Source organism: Eulemur rufifrons, chromosome 17 (assembly GCF_041146395.1).
Source record: "Eulemur rufifrons isolate Redbay chromosome 17, OSU_ERuf_1, whole genome shotgun sequence".
In the NCBI taxonomy this organism is placed as follows: Eukaryota; Metazoa; Chordata; class Mammalia; order Primates; family Lemuridae; genus Eulemur; species Eulemur rufifrons.
Window position 1 is genome coordinate 8,238,461 of NC_090999.1, and position 10,215 is coordinate 8,248,675.

Sequence of the window (10,215 nt, forward strand, 5' to 3'; positions counted from 1 at the left end):
TGTATGATTAGAATAAATTTTGATTTTCATCAATTCAATGGAAATCAAGCAGGGAGGAGAGGGGAGGATGGGATGGGTAAAACCCAAGTAATGGGTACAATGAATACTATCTGGGTGACAGGCACACTTTTATCCAAGACTCAAGCATTATAAAACTGATCCATGTAAACAGAAAGGATTATAACCCCGTAATACTTTGAAATAAAATAAAAAGAATAAAACTTAGAGAAGTACATAAAAGTCAAGTCACTAGCAGTCTTATCTCCTTATGGGAGTAACATTAAACCAAAGGAAACTAATGCGATATGTATAATATAAAATGTGAAGAGTCAGAGAAAAATAAAGACTTCTTGAATAGCACACACCATGCTGCATATAACAAATAAATAATTATCTTCATGGGTACATAGATTAGTGTGAAACTAAACTCAATTAGATTTCTAAATCAAATAATTTAATTTTAAAATTGCAAGTTTTTCATGTTGCTAAAAAGTTAAAAATGTGTTGAAAAGCAAATCATTCATTTGTAATTTATATCCTAAATTCTTCCAAAGAGAAGTCACTGAAGCAAAATGAGAGATAACTGAAGTTAGTTATACAGAACCATAAAATAAAAGGAGGGAGAATACTATAATTTAGAGTTCTAATTGGATGACACTTAATGTAATGTCATGTGGTTAAGAGGACCCTCTCCTGACTATCCAGATACAAATCTTGAACGCACCACTTAATAGCAGCGTGGACTTGGACAATTTAAACTAAGTTTGTCTCAAAGAATGAAGATAATAGGAGTTCTTGTAGGATTCTATGAGGATACAATGAATCTACATGCACACACACATAGAGGCTAAAATAGTGCTCATGGCAGTCATGAAAATGTACTTTGTATTTATTTGCTAGGGCTGCCATACAAAATGCCACAGGCTGGGTGGCTTAAACAACAGACCTATTGGTTTCTCTGGAGACTTCTCTCCTTGACTTGCAAATGGCCACCTTCTTGCTGTGTCCTCACATGGTCTTTTTCTCTTTGTGCCTACATCCCTGGTGTCTTTTCCCTTTCTTATAAAGATACCAGTCATGTGGGATCAGAGACCCACCCTAATGGCCTCATCCTAACTTAATCATCTCCTTAAGGATGTTATCTCCAAATATAGTCAAGTCTAAAATACTAAAGGTTGGGACATCAGCATATGAATTTGGCAGGGGTAGGGGGACACAATTTAGCCCATAACACACCTTTTGGATCTCCTACCTTATGGAGCATAATTGTCTGAAAGCCCAAACTGAAACCCAAAATGCCTTTGCTGTGAAGCCACACTTCTCATAAGCCACTGGCCCAGCATGACAGGAGGACTTAGAAAGCCTCTTTCTATAAGACTTCAGGACTCTCTATGGTTTTGCAGAAATTTTCTTAGAGAGGCATTGCATTCTAAGTTTCTTTCCTTCCTTCCTCCATCCCTCCTTTCCTTCCTTCCTTCCTTCTTTCCTTCTTTCCCTCCTCCATTCTCCATGGAATTTGAATATGCTTTACTTATCATGTATCTATTTTCAGGATGTGTTAAAGCATTTTCTTGTTGAAAAGCTACAGCAATTACAGTTGCTAAAAAGCTGCTTGCTTTTGTTTCCAACCTGGGGCAAACCTACTTTTATGTCAAGCAACAAGCAACCAAGGCATATACTTTGCAGAAACAATTATGCAAGAGCTCTGTAAGACCTCATTATTTACACGAAACCTACACTACTCTTAGCACCTATAGTCTTCCAGAAAGGTTGACTGGTTCAGCAGAAGTATTGATAAGTGGTGAAAATCAATCTTCAGGTGCTCAAACGGATCTGGAACCTTTGATTCCTGATCATGTGTTGTGTTGGTAGGTGATAGATGCCATGAATATAAACCTAAGCTGCTATTGTAAGTTTCTTCACTGATGTTGGTTTAGCACACTAACCAGTTTCTACCATGATGAGGGGTTTTATGGACAAATTTATACAATGTCCATTTGAAATCATCTGGTGCCACCATGAGGCTATCTTGGGAGTGTCAGTGATTACCTGAGTGAAAGGTACAACCAGATAGTTTCAACTCTAGCTTTACAAAATCTGAAACTAAACCATTGTTATTTTATGATGGCCTGTTCGAATCTCTCCAGAGATTGATCTTTTGAAGGTGTAGATAGGTTCATAACCTGGTTAAGACTTATTTGGGATAATCATCTGCAAGAGAATTTCTTTTATCTTCCATATTACCTCTTTTCACATGGACCTAAACCTTTATAATAGCCATCTCTCTAAGAAGTAGGGGTGCTTCTAAAAGTTCCTTAACTGTAGTCCATTTTTGTTTTGTTGGGGTCTTCAGCTACTGAGAAACCTCTTTTTTCCAAAGCACCCCCAAATCATGTACTATTCCAGAAGCATATCCACTGTCAGTATATGTCACTCTCTGAACTTTGGCTGAAAAGCTCTAGCAAGTGAATAAAGTTCTGCCATCTGGGCTGATTTATCTCATATAAAAGGTTGCAGTCTGAGGGAGATCTTAAATTAGTGAGAGCACATCTTGTTTGATACCCTCTGGTTTTGGTTTTGAGGCATGATCCATCAACAAATAATGTTAGGTCAGAGTGTTCCATGACAGTCTCTAACACATCTGACTGGAGTATTGAAATTTCCATAATCTGGGTAAGATGATTCTGAGGTCCTCCTGATCCTGCTCGAGGTAGGAGATTAGAAGGTCTCAGGGTGTTATAGAACTCAGCAGTCTGACTGAGAACTAAGAGATCAAGCATGGAGCCTAGACTAGTTCAGTGTAAGTATTGACAAGTGGTAGTGATTGTCCTAAGACCAGGGGGACAAGTCAGAAGTTATGTTAAGTGATGGGGTTTGGTGTTTCCTCTGAACCATAAAAAGGTAAAAGGGTTTGTTCAAACCACTCATGCACAAATAAGACAAAAGAGCTTCTTGCAGTTAAGGAAACCTAGGGAAGGAAGCTTTTGAAAAGCTTTCCTTAGGTTAGACTCGGATGATAGGTCTGAGTCTTTCCATTGCTTTTGGCTTCAAGGGATATTGGGAAAATTGGGTAACTATATGGTAGGTAACAGTTTAATATGTTCTGTTCCAATTATTTTCCTATGTCAGTGGAATTTTTAGTCCATAAAGTGAGAGGTACAATGTCAAGGTCTCCACCTGAGGTATGCAAAAAATACAATGGAGAGGGAAAAGGTATATCCAGATATAATGCACAACTTGATCATGAATAGAGGAGTCCTCTGAAACCTCTGGTGTGTATTTAATATAACAATTTAATTTGCAAAGTCTCTCCCTATGAAATTTGCAGTGGTGTTATTAGACAGTATGAAGGAATGTTTTTCAGTCAAGTGCCCAAGTGTTAAAGTTAAGAATTGGGAGGTAGGAAAAACCTGTGGGATAATCAAAATACCTTCTACCTGTGTGATACGTTTACTCTGAGGAAGAGGCAGGGTTTTGTGTAGACACAATAGCACCCATATCCACCAGGAATGGATGAGGTTGACTGTGTATGTTTATAGTTGATTCACTTTGATTATTTAAGCGTAAGACATGATATTGGGCATTTTCTTCATTCTTTGGAGCACCGTTAATGATCTGAATGGAGGGATTTTTCATTGTCTTGGTTTTTTTCTTTCAAATGATGAAAAAAATTTTATTCCAGTGTCCCTTCTGTTACAATATCTACAAACATTCTTGTCAATGTATGATCAGTTGCAATGTGGACCATTTTACTGTTTAAACCCAGGACCATAATTTTATTTTGGATCTTGTCTGGGTTTTGTTGTAATAACCTTTTAATGTGTTCTGAGATAGGTGCAAAATTTTGCATTGTAATGAAAGTAAGTACAAGAAATAGAAATTTTTCCTGGAAGAAGAGATGATTTAGACTTAGATGAGCCCAGTGGGAGCTGGCAAGGGTTGGTCAAAAGAGATGCTTATGGACTTTATGTCTGTGGCCCTAAACTCAATGGTTGCCTCCAAGTGCAGACCTGACAATCTCTGCTTCTTGATAGGTGGAAAACCAGAGAGAATGTTTTATCTAGATCAAAGCCACACACTCAGGACAAAAAAAAAAAATGAGGTGAAGTGAGAACTTCATTCAATTTTATTGGTGACCAACAGGAACCTTTGGATGGATGCCAATCTGGGAAGAACTGCAGACTCACGAGTGTATGAAGCCAGCTGAAGTGACAAGGTTATAGGGACTATGCCTGTGTTCTACACTGTGATTCTCCTTATTATGAAAAACAACACTTTTAGGCAGCACAACATGAAACAGAAGCATAAGGGAAAAGGGGGGTGAAAAGGAATGGCCAGAATCCACCAAGGATGCCAAACAAATGGAAACTAATAGCAGCACCTGGGTAACAAACTGAAAGTAGTCAAGGAACCAAACATGAAGGAATGAGACTTCACACCAGTGCTGACTAACTTACCACATTGGCAGAGACTCAGTAAGCCACAGCAGCAAGGCACAAAGGGCTTCCATGTGTCCCGCACCTGTTGGAAGCCTTGAGTTGGCAGCGATGGGCAGTGTAGATCATTTCTTGATGAGGCTTTCAGGAAAATTCTGGAAATAAATGAAACCCACCCAAGTGAGAAAAAAACAAAGACTATTTATTCAAATCTTGCTAAAGTAAGGGAATCAGCCATCATCACTGGTGTTTGGCAGAGATCCTAAGGCAGGCAGAGGAGTGGGAAGGATTTATAGTGAAACGAAATAAAAGAGAACACTTCAGGTATGCTCCGATTGGAGGTTGTTGACATGGGGGAGCCAGAGGCAGGCTAATTAGAAGTGGAGCATCTCATATAATTGGTTTTGTATGCATATTTGACTTTCGCTAGTTGGTCTTGAGTTGGAAGCAGCAGCGATAAATTAAAAAACTAACAGTCATTGACCAAGTCCTGGTCTTTCTGGGTCTATTGTTGTAGAGGTTGTTGTTTGGTTTCCTGAGGAGGTTGCCATAGAGGTTGTGAGTCAGAGTTCTATTTTCATGCATGGTCATATGGTCTGACCATTGTCCATTTGTATATTTGGTGTCTACGTCATCATTATTAGTAATATCTGCCAGACATGTATGGCCCCAGTTTTGTTGCAAAGAAAGAAGTAAACATTGGAGCAGAAACTTCTGGAGTGCAGAATTGACTCTTCTTCATTTGCCTTAAAATAACATATATAAAACTTTTGGCCCAGATTTTGGAATTGCTAAACATCATGAGTATGTTTTAAAAGTTTGCTTATAAAAGCCTCTCAAAAGTCCATACTCTCTTGCAATATGGGAGTTTAGCACACGGGTAAGCATATGTTATTGTGATTTCCTTTCTAAGAATCCCTCTCAGAAGGAAGGGTGTCTTTGCCCTACTTTGTCTTTCATTCCACATGACTCTATTAGAAGTTCGTTATATCATGGCTTCACATCTCTCTGTGAAGATTTTACATTCTGGCTTGTATTTTGGATGGAAATGCATACATGTCTCTGAAAATGTGAATACATGTCTTCCTAACTTTTTTTCTTGTGTGTTCCATCTGAAATCGCCATCTTTTCCAGACTAGATTTTTTTTTCTCATATTTCCAGTTCTTTTTTCCTCATACCATTCAGTCATTCGGTTCCTAAAACTTGAGGCACATACTCCTATCTCTATCTTCAAAATCTCTCCATTTGTCAGTGTCTGAGCGTAGCTAACTCTACCTTTAAAATATATCTTGAATCTATTTTCTTCCTCTTTGGTTCCACTGACACTTCCCTAATTTAGCTTCTCATTAAGTTTCACGTAGGATAACGCTCTCCGGCATCCTGGCTATTCTCAGTCTGATTCAACATAACCATTGCTGTCAGGCTAATTTACTTTAAGACTAGACCTGACCATTTCACTTTCCTGTTGAAAAACTTGCTTAGTCCTTTTGTTACACAAAGTAAAGCTCAGACTTCCCAGCCATGTGGTGTGTTGTACTCGTCATCATCTTAAGATTCTATGTTTTCCTATTTATGAGCCCTTTTAACTCTTAGTCTGAGCCTTTCGTATTACTTTGCTTGCTCAGATCCACATCAAAGGTATCTATGTACATGTCCAGCCTTTCCTATTGAGCAGAAAGATTTATGAGTAGCACATTCATAACCGACTCATCTTGTTTTCTATATAGCACTTAGAATAATTAATGGCATTTAACAAACAATAAACACTAAATACTTGAGTTAAAAAACAAGTATAAATATATAGTTGAAATCATGAAAACTTCAGTGACAGTGGGAAAATGCAAATTTTGATCAATGCTATTATTGTGGCAAAAATTATGTGCTCTAGTATTATAGAGATTAATTTCTTTTTTTTAATTTCAGCATATCATGGGGATACACAAGTTTAGGTTATGTATATTGCCTTTGCCCCACCTGAGTCAGAGCTTCAAGCATGTCCATCACCCAGAAGGTGCACACTGCACCCATTAGGTGTGTATATACCCATCCTCTCCTCCCCGCTCCTACCTGCCTGACCCTTGATGAATGTTATTACTATATGTGCGCTTAAGTGTTGATCAGTTAATACCAATTTGATGGTGAGTACATGTGGTGCTTGTTTTTCCATTCTTGTGATACTTCACTTAGTAGAATGGGCTCCAGCTCTATCCAGGATAATACAAGAGGTGCTAGATCACCATTGTTTTTTGTGACTGAGTGAAATTCCATGGTATACATATATCACATTTTATTAATCCATATAGTGATTAATTTGTATAGTGAAAATGTTAAATGGGGGTTGGATTTGAAGTGAATCTTGAATGAATTATAACAAAGAAATAACTGAAAATACCTTGCTAAGGAGAGGAAATAATTTCAGGAAAGTTTTTGATGGGCAGTTAAAATGAGCATCTTTATCTAGTTAAATAACAAAGAATATTGAGTATCATTGGAATTAGTCTCTAATTCTCTCCTCTTCTATCCCTTTCTTCCAAAGTATTAAAACAGACTGGAAACTTCCCTCCTTCGTGTTCCCATATCACTTTGCGTACATCTCTAGTAGAGCTCTTGTCACACTGTGGGAGCTTTTACAATGGTGTGTTGGAGTCACTTGCACCACCTTATAAGACCGAGTTGTGAGTGTCACTTCCCAAATCCATGTTGTGCCATGCCAGGAGTATTTACATCATGAAAATGTGCAAATAATACACATCTGTGTTTTATTGTTGTTGAGTTCTTTTCCTTTTTTTTTTTCCACATCAGATGGGTAATGTACCAACGTTGTAACCAGGTTTGAGGGAGGCACATCTCACATGTGAGCATGAAAACCCAATCATTGTGTTTATGAATTTATGAACTACAAAAGGATCAGTTGGTTTTTTTTATTGTTTTTTTGAAAGGTGTTTTTTAAAAAATTACCAGCACATCACTGACCGTTTATTAACCTGTCTGACTTTTTTTAAGACTGTGATCTCTTAGAATGAAAATAGCGTCTTACTAAAGAAAAAAATAGATTGGGAACTAAATGATGGACACTCATGGGCACAAAGAGATGTAAAGGTTATTGGAATCCAAGAAGGGGAGGTGGGGGGTAAAAACTTACCTATCAGGTATGAGGAACACTTCTGGCGATGGGCACACTAAAAGCCCTGGGTTAAGTATTATACAAGATATCTATGTAGCACAAACATCTGTATCCCTTTAATACTTTGAAATAAAAACAAACAAGTAAAACAATGGCAACCCTTCCTCCAAATAGAATAGATACATGGAAAAGAATCAATGCCATGGAGAATAAACTAAATTATATGTCCCGATAATTTGAACATGTGATTTAAATTTGAGTGTTGGGGGCACTAAATTTTATAAACAGTAGTAACTAAAGCTGTAAAAAAAATAACTTTAACCTTTCTGCTATGGAAAGAGAATAAAGCAAGATCTGAGAAATATGCTTTCTCTTCACTTGAGTTCAAGAAAATAGTAAGAGCTTGTTTACTGAAGGAAGTATTATAAGAAAGAGAGTTTAAAGTTATCACTTTAGAGTCTTTCTGATGAAATTCGTGTTTTACTTTTGCATAAACAAAATTTATATGCAAGATTGGCCCCATCTCCTTTCTTCTTTAAGTTAGTAAGAAGGAAGTGTTACAAAGGGGTTCTTAAGCTAAAGTTTGATTAAGCAGAATATTCCTTTGTAAAACAAATGGGCGGGCTTGATGTTACCATGAAAACTAAAGAATTTTTAGCCTTTCTACAACCCTTGCTTTGTCTTGTATGCCAGAAACCATTACTCTGCCCTGTAATGATATTGAACACTGCTGGCTCAGGGGAGAGATGAGAAGCCAGTTGGATCAATATCTGGAGAGGAAGCTCTTGGGTAAAACAAAATGCATAGCTGCGCTATCTGGGGTTGTTTTTCCATCTTGGGAATTTTTAACCAGTAGAATCACATTCCAGGAAATGTGGAAATGGCTATGACTCACATGAACCCAGCCAGCATTTACCAAAGTGGCTCCATTTATTTTATGAGAATGTGGTCACTTTTCCTAGAGGTCAGAATTTGTTCTAACCCATGGAACTTCATATCACTGGGATCAGTTCTCACCTTTGTACCAAGAAAGGCCAAGCAAGTATGGCTTTTCAAGGAAACAGAACAACATTTTGGCCTTTTGGCATCTGTCAAGCAAAGCATACCATATTTGGTTATTTAACACCATACACTTATTGGATTGAGAATTGTAACCCTGCTTCCTTCCTAAGATTAATATCTCAATATTTTTTTATAATAGCTTGGAACAGAGGTGTACGGGTCTCAGAGATGCCTTTCCATTCTGACCTGGATCAGAAAATGCACCGGCATAAATTAACTTGTCCAGGGATATTTGCCTCAGCCTCCTGAGTAGCTGGGACTACAGGCATGAGCCACCATGCCTGGCTAATTTTTTTTCTATGTATATTTTTAGCTGGTCAGATAATTTCTTTCTATTTTTTAGTAGAGATGGGGTCTCTATCTTGCTCAGGCTGGTCTCGAACTCCTAACCTTGAGGGATCCACCCGCCTCCCGCCTCGGCCTCCCAGAGTGCTAGGATTACAGGCGTGAGCCACCTCGCCCAGCCTGCCCAGGGATCTTTGAAAGGTCCTCTAGAAAGGATTAAATTCAGATGAAATGCTTCTTGTTTTATTAGATGTTTCCTGCCCACATCAGACATGAATGATTTAAGTGGCTATAACTATCCAGCATGATTTGCCCACTTACAGGATGTTAATCACATCTCAACTTGAAGTCATTGCCTGTCTGACCTCCTCGCTAAATCTCTTGGCAGGTAGAGTTCTGCTTTTAAATTGGAGTCAGTACCAGTACCCAACTGTGCTTTGCACGTGGTGAGCACTCCCTGTGTTTTCTAAGCGTGGATCACCAAATGTTAATTCTTGTGGTTTCTCTCACAACTCCCCAAAATGCCATTTACACTGATATAATCAGTATATGCTTGCTCATATATTTTATGGTGTACAATTTCATAATGGTTTTATTAACGGTACATATTGACTTGAATATTATGAGACAACCTGTTTTCAGTGCTCTATCTTTTGATTTCACAAATGGCCATTACTGAGCTCTCTTTCCTTTATATTGTCATGGCCAGTCCCTTAAGGCTGATGTGTTGCGAGCTGATGTGTTTAAAGAAGTCCAAGATCATGAACAATCCTCACAGGGAAAATGGGATAACGGACGAATAATTGCATCTGATTACAGGAATAGATTTTCTCCCTTTCATGAGATAAAAGGAAGTGTTGTTTAATTGCTGTAAATGCGTCCTATGCCTTCAGGAATTGGATTCAGAAGATATTGCAACGTCACACCTGGGAGTCTAAATACAGTTTTGTACAGATTGCTGATTATTATTTTTAGTCTCTGTAATCTCTTGTCTTAATGTGCTACCATATGAATGTTCTGATAATACCATGAAACAATCCCATTAATTGAATTAATGTTATGCCAATATTCATGAGAAGGGTCAGTGCATTTAGTGTACTTAAAATTTTGTTTTAAAGAAAGGTTGTAATAAAAAGGACACATCAAACAAATTAATGATATAAAAGTGATATTATTTTAAGAGACTTTGCATCAATTACTGTATGAAACCCTAACGAAACAATGGAACAATCCACTGAAAGCAAATTTGGTACTTGCACAGTAGAGGTGTTAAAAATAATTTTATAAACAGTGATATTATCTTACAG

The 10,215-nt window shown here is 37.7% G+C and overlaps 1 pseudogene; it reads right to left on the reverse strand.

Moving 5' to 3' along the window:
* Nucleotides 1-7,233: 7,233 nt before the first annotated feature.
* Nucleotides 7,234-7,345, reverse strand: LOC138398545 (small nucleolar RNA U13; annotated as a pseudogene).
* Between the last annotated feature and the right edge of the window lie 2,870 nt (nt 7,346-10,215).